The 10,314-nt window shown below is 40.2% G+C and overlaps 1 pseudogene; it reads left to right on the top strand.

Annotated features, from left to right (window-relative positions):
- Positions 1–5,567: 5,567 nt before the first annotated feature.
- On the top strand, positions 5,568–8,445 carry LOC129541531 (general transcription factor II-I pseudogene; annotated as a pseudogene).
- The last annotated feature ends 1,869 nt before the right edge of the window (positions 8,446–10,314 follow it).

Genomic DNA, 10,314 nt, shown 5'->3' on the forward strand with positions numbered 1-10,314 from the left:
GGAGTGGCGTGCTGTGATTCATGGGGTCGCTAAGAGTCGGACACGGCTGAGTGACTGAACTGAACTGAACTGAACTGAATCTATACAGAGAGAAAATAAAGGAGATTCTCTGCTTAGATGCTCTTTCCGGTCAAATCACATTCAAGAAAACAAAGCAATTTCGACTGTAAGGGGCTGAGTGATTATAATGAAAACCTCTACTAATGTATTTCTTTCTTATTTATGCAATGCACAAAGAGAAATTTAAGAAATATGTTCTCACTATTTATATTAATTTTACTTTGCTATTTTCACATTTATTCTAGTCTGTTAACTTTATTTCTTCTTTCCTTTTTGGATTATTTTCCTTATGACTCTTTTCTGTAGTATTTTCTCAACCTTTAATTAAGAGGAAACCCTATGACAACACCCTTTTGTCTTTACCAGACTAATTGTTCTTTTTTTTCTTTCCTTAGACCTACAAAACTATATAGGCATTGAAAATATAGAGTAGTTGAATTGTGAAGATTCTTGCTTTTCATCTCATTTTCCTGATGATTTTTTCCCTATTTAATTTCAGTACCATTCTTTAATTTTATTTATAATTTTGTTCTTCAGAGATAATTAGCAGCTTGCCGTCTTTTGTGCTCAGTCTCCAAGACCAAAATCTGCTTCACAGTGTGAATAGATATGCCCAATTGAACAGTTCTTGGGTATCACTTTGCCTAAGTGCTGGAAGCAGGTGGTTAAGGACTTTATTCCGTATACAGCAGAATCAATACAGTGTGATCCAAATTTCTTTATTGTAGCAACACCTGAAAGCAAGTTTTTACTTAAGGCAAGAAACACTTGTAATCAGATGTTCAATAATTGCAACAACTAAGAAGTTGAATTGCTTTACTCAGAAATTGCATCATTTATTAAAGAGCGGTGACAACATTACTGAAATTGTCTTCTTACCCTTTCAGAATTGATTTGAACTCTATTAGAAACAACTGCAAAAGACTGACAGGAAGAGCTTTTATCATTTCACCAGTAGTATACTTACAGGTTAGGTTTTCTCAATTAACAAAGCTGCTCATTTGTACACTGATTCATTCACTTGGTCATTCAGCAAATATTTACTGAGCTACTAGCATGTTCCAGGCCACTTTGCTAAGGACTGAGACATATTTCCCTGCTCCAATGATCTCATATGATTTCACAGAGGGAATATATGAGGCAAGATAGAAATAATAATCAAATTCCAATATGTAAAACTGTCAAAGAGTTGTGTACAAGCAGCATATAACACAAAAGAGGAGCTGACTGCTATTAATTCAAGGAAGTATGAAAGTGAAAACTAGCTGAGAGGATCTTCTCCTTCTGATACTGCAGAGAGTCTTTTGGGGAGGCCAGAATGTCTTTGGATTTCAGTTATCTGCTGCACACAATGAGAATATGAATCAGATAACAGGAACAACAGACATTTTTATGGAAAACTTTCTATGGGACAGACACTGTCATACAAATTCTACTTGTAGTAACTATTTTTTAAATAATTCTATGTGGTAGCATGAAATTAAAAGACGCTTGCTCCTTGGAAGGAAAGTTATGACCAACCTTGATAGTATATTAAAAAGCAGAGACATTACTTTGCCGACCAAGGTCCGTCTAGTCAAGGCAATGGTTTTTCCCGTGGTCATGTATGGATGTGAGAGTTGGACTGTGAAGAAGGCTGATCGCCGAAGAATCGATGCTTTTGAACTGTGGTGTTGGAGAAGACTCTTGAGAGTCCCTTATACTGCAAGGAGATCCAACCAGTCCATTCTAAAGGAGATCAATCCTGGATGTTCATTGGAGGGACTGATGCTAAAGCTGAAACTCCAATACTTTGGCCACCTCATGAGACGAGTTGACTCACTGGAAAAGACTCTGATGCTGGGAAAGGTTGGGGGCGGGAGGAGAACGGGACGACAGAGAATGAGATGGCTGGATGGCATCACCGACTCTGTGGACATGAGTTTGAGTGTACTCCGGGAGTTGGTGATGGACAGGGAGGCCTGGCGTGCTGTGATTCATGGGGTCGCGGAGAGTCGGACACGACTGAGCGACTGAACTGAACTGAACTGAACTGATGTGGTAGCTACTGCTAATATGGCAATATTATTTGTCATGAAACTGATGTCCATAGAAGTTAAATAGTTTTCTCAAAGTTATTCAGTTTTAAGTGACACAGACAAAATAATACTAGTGAATTTTTCTTCTCTGAGTCCTAAGTGGACATGCCTGCAATGGAAATCTCCAAATTCATTTACAGATTAAGTAGCCACACAAAATTGACCATGCTTAATATAAAATAATATATTTGCTTTTACAAAAGCGTATCATTTATATATTTTTAAAATGTTCCTTTAAACATGATTGCATTTAGTTTCCATGGAATCCATGAACTTGTGGTGAATATTGTGTACTTTTGAAATCAGATGCTTAATTCTTTCAAATATCTGACATAGGAGTTCAAACAAGAGACAGAATGACTAAATTGAGAGTGGGTGGCATAGGCAAAGTGGATCCTCTATAGTGAAAGTTTATGGCCTTGAAATATTTTTAAACATACTTCTTGATTTAGTTGATATTACTGTGATTCATGGGGTCGCGGAGAGTCGGACACGACTGAGCGACTGAACTGAACTGAATCATTTCTACTAAGTTCAACACACTGCGATGCTTTTAAACTTGTCCAACATTCTGACTTTTTGCCTCTACACCTAGTTTTTTTCCTGGCAATACCTACACTTAATATTCAAAATTGGGAAAGGAGAATGTCAAGGCTGAATGTTATCACCCTACTTAACTTCTATGCAGAGTTCATCATATGAAATACCAGGCTGAATGACTCACAGGCTGGAATCAATATTGCTGGGAGAAATATCAACTAGCTTAGATAGGCAGATGATACCATTCTAATGGCAGAAAGTGAAGAAGAACTAAAGAGCCTCTTGATAAGGGTGAAAGAGGAGAGTGAAAAAGATGGCTTAAACCTCAACATTCAGAAAGCTAAAATCACGGCATCAAGTCCCATCATATATGTCAAATAGATGTGGAAAAAGTGGAAGCAGTGGCAGATTTCATATCCCTGGGCTCCAAAATCACTGTAGACAGTGACTGCAACCACAAAATTAAGACACTCCTTGAAAGAAAAGCTATAGCAAACCTAGACAGCAAATTAAAATGCAAAGACATCACTTTGCCAACAAAGGTTTATATAATCAAAGGTATGGGTTTTCCAGTAGTCATTTACAGAAGTGAGAGCTGGACCATAAAGAAGGCTGAGTGCCAAAAAATTAATGTTTTCAAACTGTGCGGCTGGAGAAGATTCTTCAGAGTCCCTTGGACAGCATGGAGATCAAACCAATCAATCCTAAAGGAAATCAACCCTGAATATTCATTGGAAGGACTGATGCTGAAGCTGAGGCTCCAGTACTTTGGCCACCTATGTTAAGAACCAATTCCTTGGAAAAGGCCCTGATGCTTGGAAAGATTGGGGCAGAAACAGAATGGGGCAACAGTGGATGAGATGGTTGGATGGCATCACCAATTCAATGAGCCTGAGTCTGAGAAAACTCCAGGACATAGTGAAGGACAAAGAAGCCTGGCATGCTGCAGTCCATTGGGTCACAAAGAGTTGGACATGACTTAGCAACTGAACAACAACAACAACAGTTACACAACTAAATTCAACACCGATGGGCAACATGTTTCAAAGTTATTTCCCTCCCTTACTCTCTTGTCTACAGAAGTGCTTACTTCCTATTTGTGAAAAATGGGAATCTCCACGTGGTACCTCATTCTGTTATCAAAAATAAGAGTAAGACTTTGCAAATCCTATTCAAGTGTAATGGTACAAAACACTTTCACAACACTTTGTTTTGAGGGGAACGCTCTGTGAAAGAAAAAGTATCCAGTGCTTAGGTGTAATCCTGATAGAGCTGGAATTAATAAATATTAAAGTCATGTACAAAATCCACGCACCTATGGACACCTTATCTTTGACAAAGGAGGCAAGAATGTACAATGGAGAAAAGACAGTCTCTTTAACAAGTGGTGCTGGGAAAACTGGTCAGCCACTTGTAAAAGAATGAAACTAGAACACTTCCTAACACCATACACCAAAATAAACTCAAAATGGATTAGAGAACTAAATGTAAGACCAGAAACTATAAAACTCCTAGAGGAAAATGTAGGCAAAACACTCTCTGACATAAATCACAGCAGGATCCTCCAAGACCCACCTCCCAGAATATTGGAAATAAAAGCAAAAATAAACAAATGGGACCTAATTAAAATCAAAAGCTTCTGCACAGCAAAGGAAACTATAAGCAAGGTGAAAAGACAGCCTTCAGAATGGGAGAAAATAATAGCAAATGAAGCAACTGATAAAGGATTAATCTCAAAAATATATAAGCAGCTCCTGCAGCTCAATTCCAGAAAAATAAATGACCCAATCAAAAAATGGGCTAAAGAACTACACAGACATTTCTCCAAAGAAGACATAAACATGGCTAACAAACACATTAAAAAATGCTCAACATCCCTCATAATCAGAGAAATGCAAATCAAAACCACAATGAGATACCATTTCACACCAGTCAGAATGGCTGCTATCCAAAAGTCTACATGCAATAAATGCTGGAGAGGGTGTGGAGAGAAGGGAACCCACTTACACTGTTGGTGGGAATGCAAACTAGTACAGCCACTATGGAGAACAGTGTGGAGATTCCTCAAAAAACTGGAAATAGAACTGCCATATGATCCAGCAATCGCCCTTCTGGGCATACACACCGAGGAAACCAGAATTGAAAGAGACACATGTACTCCAATGTTCATCGCAGCACTGTTTATAATAGCCAGGACATGGAAGCAACCTAGATGTCCATCTGCAGACGAATGGATAAAAAAGCTTTGGTACATATACACAATGGAGTATTACTCAGCCATTAAAAAGAATACATTTGAATCAGTTCTAGTGAGGTGGATGAAACTGGAGCCTATTATACAGAGTGAAGTAAGACAGAAAGAAACGCACCAATACAGTATACTAACACATATATATGGAATTTAGAAAGATGGAAATATAACCCTGTATAACGAGACAGTCAAAGAGACACAGTTGTATCGAACAGTCTTTGGGACTTTGTGGGAGAGGGTGAGGGTGGGATGATTTGAGAGAATGACATTGAAACATGTATGTTGTCATATGTGAAACGAATCAGCAGTTCAGGGTCGATGCATGTTACAGGATACTCGGGGCTGGTGTGCGGGGATGACCCAGAGGGAGGATAAAGGGAGGAGGGAGGTGAGAGGGGGGTTCAGGAGGGGGAACTCATGTACACCTGGGGCGAATTCATGTCAATGTATGGCAAAACCAACCAATATAATATTGTAAAAAAAAAATAAATGAATAAAAAAATTAAGTCATGTACATTTTGATACTTTTGGTATAACTGAATCTATTTAAAAATGGACATTTCTGTCTGGTTCGCTGTTGATGCTAATGCTGCTGCTCTGAGGAGGAACACTGAGAACTATTCACTCTGGGATGGATCATGGCCCAAGCAGCAGTGTCTACTCTGCCTGTCGAAGACGAGGAGTCCTCAGAGAGCAGGATGATGGTGACGTTCCTCATGTCTGCTCTTGAGTCCATGTGTAAAGAACTGGCCAAGTCCAAGGCGGAAGTGGCGTGCATCGCAGTGTATGAAACAGATGTGTTTGTTGTTGGAACCGAGAGAGGACGTGCTTTTGTCAACACTAGAAAGGACTTTCAGAAAGATTTTGTAAAATACTGTGTTGAGGAAGAAGAAAAGGCTGCAGAAATGCATAAAATGAAATCTACAACCCAGGCTAATCGGATGAGTGTCGATGCTGTAGAGATTGAAACTCTCAGAAAAACAGTTGAGGACTATTTCTGCGTTTGCTATGGGAAAGCTTTAGGCAAGTCAACAGTGGTACCTGTTCCATATGAAAAGATGCTCCGAGATCAGTCGGCCATGGTGGTGCAGGGGCTTCCAGAAGGAGAAGCCTTCAAACACCCTGAAAACTATGATCTTGTGACCCTGAAGTGGATTTTGGAGAATAAAGCAGGGATTTCATTTATCATTAAAAGACCTTTCCTAGAGCCAAAGAAGCACCTAGGTGGTCGTGTGATGGTTACAGATGCTGCAAGGTCAATGCTATCTCCAAGTGGAAGCTGTGGCCCCGTCAAAGTGAAAACAGAACCCTCAGAAGATTCTGGCATTTCTCTGGAAATGGCAGCTGTGACAGTGAAGGAAGAATCTGAAGATCCTGATTACTATCAATATAACATTCAAGCAGGCCCTTCTGAAACTGATGATGTTGATGACAAACTCCCCCTTTCGAAGTCTTTCCAATGCCGGCAAATGGAAAGTGAGGGAGTTCAACTTCGAGAAATGGAATGCTCGAATTACTGATCTGCGTAAGCAAGTTGAAGAATTGTTTGAAAGAACGTATGCTCAAGCTATAAAAGCTAAAGGTCCTGTGACGATCCCGTACCCTCTTTTCCTGTCCCACATGGAAGATCTTTATGTAGAAGGACTTCCAGAAGGAATCCCCTTTAGAAGGCCATCTACTTATGGAATCCCTCATCTTGAGAGGATATTACTTACAAAGGAAAGGATTCGTTTTGTGATTAAGAAACATGAACTTTTGAATTCAACACGTGAAGACTTACAGCTTGATAAACCAGCTTCAGGAGTCAAGGAAGAGGGGTATGTCAGAATCACTAAGTTACGAAAGATGGTAGATCAGCTTTTCTGTAAAAATTTGCTGAAGCCTTAGGGAGCACTGAAGCTAAGGCTGTACCTTACCAGAAATTTGAAGCACACCCTAATGACCTCTACGTGGAAGGACTGCCAGGAAACATTCCTTTTAGAAGTCCCTCGTGGTATGGGAGTCCAAGGCTGGAAAAATTATTCAAGTTAATAATTTAGTTATCGAATTAAATTTGTTATTAAAAGACCAGAGCTTCTGACACACAGCACTACTGAAGTTACTCAGCCCAGAACGAATACTCCAGTCAAAGAAGATTGGAATGTCAGAATTACCAAGCTACGGAAGCAAGTGGAAGAGATTTTTAATTTGAAATTTGCTCAAGCTCTTGGACTCACAGAGGCAGTGAAAGTACCATACCCGGTGTTTTAATGAAACCCCGAGTTCCTTTATGTAGAAGGCTTGCCAGAAGGAATTCCCTTTTGAAGCCCTACCTGGTTTGGAATTCCAAGACTGGAAAGGATTGTCCGTGGAAGTAATAAAATCAAGTTTGTTGTTAAAAAACCTGAACTCTTTGTTTCCTACTTGCCTCCTGGAATAGCTAGTAAAATAAACACTAAAGCTTTGCAGTCCCCAAAAAGACCACGAAGCCCAGGGAGTAATTCGAAGGTTCCTGAAATTGAGGTCACTGTGGAAGGCCCTAATAACAGCAATCCTCAAACCTCAGCTGTTTGAACCCCTACCCAGACGAATGGTTCTAATGTTCCCTTCAAACCTCAAGGGAGAGAGTTTTCCTTTGAGGCCTAGAATGCCAAAATCACAGACCTAAAACAGAAAGTTTAAAATCTTTTCAATGAAAAATGTGGTGAAGCTCTTGGCCTTAAACAAGCTGTGAAAGTGCCGTTTGTGTTATTTGAGTCTTTCCCAGAAGACTTTTATGTGGAAGGCTTACCCGAGGGTGTGCCATTCCAATGACCGTCTACTTCTGGCATTCCAAGGCTGAAGATACTCAGAAACAAAGCCAAAATTAAATTCATCATTAAAAAGCCAGAAATGTTTGAGACTGCAATTAAGGAAAGCACCTCCTCATCTAAGAGCCCTCCAAGAAAAATCAATTCATCACCCAATGTTAATACTACTGCATCAGGTGTTGAAGACCTTAACATCATTCAGGTGACAACTCCAGATGATGATAATGAAAGACTATCAAAAGTTGAAAAAGCTCGACAGCTGAGAGCAAGTTAATGACCTCTTCAGTCGAAAATTTCATGAAGCCATTGGGATGGGTTTCCCCGTGAAGGTTCCCTACAGGAAAATCACAATTAACCCTGGCTGTGTGGTGGTTGATGGCATGCCCCCCGGAGTGTCATTCAAAGTCCCCAGCTATCTGGAAATCAGCTCCATGAGAAGGGTCTTAGATTCTGCTGAATTCATTAAATTCACAGTCATTAGACCATTTCCAGGACTTGTGATTAATAACCAGTTGGTTGATCAGAATGAGTCAGAAGGTCCAGTGATCAAAGAATCAGCCGAGCCAACCCAACTGGAGGTTCCTGCAACCAAAGAAATAAAGGAGACTGATGGAAACTCCCAAATCAAGCAAGAACCAGACCCTATGTGGTAGAACTCTTCCCTCCTGGAGTAAATCAGCTTCTGTGTCCAGGACACCATGTAGTGTCTTGGAGAACCCTCCTGCATATTCGTAAGCTGAAGTGTTTTCCCTGCTTCAGCCATGAATGGTGGCCTCACCTTCAGGGCACGTGAGGACCAGGTATAAGCTATACTGGGCAGTCTGAGCTAGCAGGCACAAGCATAGAGATTTTCCTTGGATCAACGTATGTCTATCAGGCAAAGATTTTAAAGCACTTTGCCCTCAATGGAAAGTGTTTTGTTTCTGATCTGTAGGTTAATTCTTGTCCTTGCCATTGGATGCACTGAGAGTCAATGTCACCAGACTGACTCTCCCCTAATCACTGTAACAGTATTTGCAGTCTGGTTGAGCTACACAATCCATTTTGTATCTTGGTATGATTTGGCCTGATCCAGTCATTCCAAACATCTTAAACCTTTCCAGGAGGGGTGTTCCTAGACCAGGAGTCAGTGAGACTTGGTGTTCATGTTGTGCTGAACCTCACTCAGCCCCAGCATCAACTGTTTCCCTGACAGTTAGAGGGTACAGTGATCTCTCACCTGTAGCTGACCCTCTAGTTTTTTTATACGGAGACTTTTTTGGTCATGGAATGGACCATGTACCTCCAAGTCCCTGGACTGAAGTGGTAATTAAGTTGTGATATTAGTGAAAATCATAAATTCCTATAATCAGATTAACCTGTTTTCTCGCTTGTCTGTTTTCTCTCCTGTTTTAGCTTAAAGTATCAGTGGGTGAGAAGAGCTTTTCGGACCTGTTACTGCCCCAGGTTGTGTAATATACTTGTATAACAGAAATACCTTCTATACAAACTTTTTTTTCTACTTTTAGATAGAAATGTCTACTTTTTCAGCAGTTCTGTGAATTGAATTAAAGAGCAGAGTGACTGTGGATTTGGAATGGCTGGTTTCCTTGGGAATGTATTATAAGGATTTTACAGCAGTGCTGGAAAAACGACAGGGAAAATGACAGGGGTGGAGCTCATCAGATCTTTTACATATTCAGCAGAGCCTTCAGCGATGGTGTTTGTTTCCCAATCAAGTAAAGATATCTCCTACTGGAACATCTCAGCTTCGGCAGTGAAGAAAACCCCTGTGATATAGTTCGGCTCTTTAGTTTTTCTATTGGAGAAAATAATTTAAATGATTCTTTTGTTCACGGCTCTCCTTAATGACTGAGTGAACAGTTAGTATCTGTATATTTGACTAAAACTTTTCCTAAGCTCTCAAAAAAATAAAAATGGACAGACTCCTTTGTCCACAGGATTCTCCAGGCAAGAATACTGGAATAGGTTGTCATTCCCTTCTCCAGAGATGCTTCCTTACTCTGGGATGCAAATCGGGTCTCCTGCATTGCAGGCAGGTCCTTTACCATCTGAGTCAGCAGGAAGCCCCTAAAAATGTTCTTAGGAGATCATAAGTGAAAGATTTATAACTATACTAATGAATGTCAACATTCTTAAGGAAAGATATATAAATTTCTGGAGAAAGACACCCTCTTACTACATAAGCTCATGAATAAATAAATAAACAAGGAAAAATATTTTAATGCCACCATAATCTTTGCTTCCATATTTGCTCTGTAGTAAATATGAAAGCCAGTTGATGCTGCTGCTATACTATTCTTATATATCTAATATGAAAAAAATGAAAACATCTGACTCTATTAATATTCAGTTCAGTTAAGTCACTCAGTCATGTCCGACTCTTTGCAACCCCATGAATCACAGCACGCCAGTCTCACTGCCCATCCCCAACTCCCAGAGTTAACCTAAACTCATGTGTATCGAGTCAGTGATGCCATCCAGCCATCTCATCCTCTGTCGTCCAGTTCTCCTCCTGCCCCCAAACCCTCCCAGCATCAGAGTCTTTTCCAGTGAGTCAACTCTTTGCATGAGGTGGCCAAAGTATTGGAGCTTC

The sequence above is a fragment of the Moschus berezovskii genome, chromosome 4, assembly GCF_049115385.1.
Source record: "Moschus berezovskii isolate FMDL1 chromosome 4, NW_MosBer_1.0, whole genome shotgun sequence".
NCBI classification, from domain to species: Eukaryota; Metazoa; Chordata; class Mammalia; order Artiodactyla; family Moschidae; genus Moschus; species Moschus berezovskii.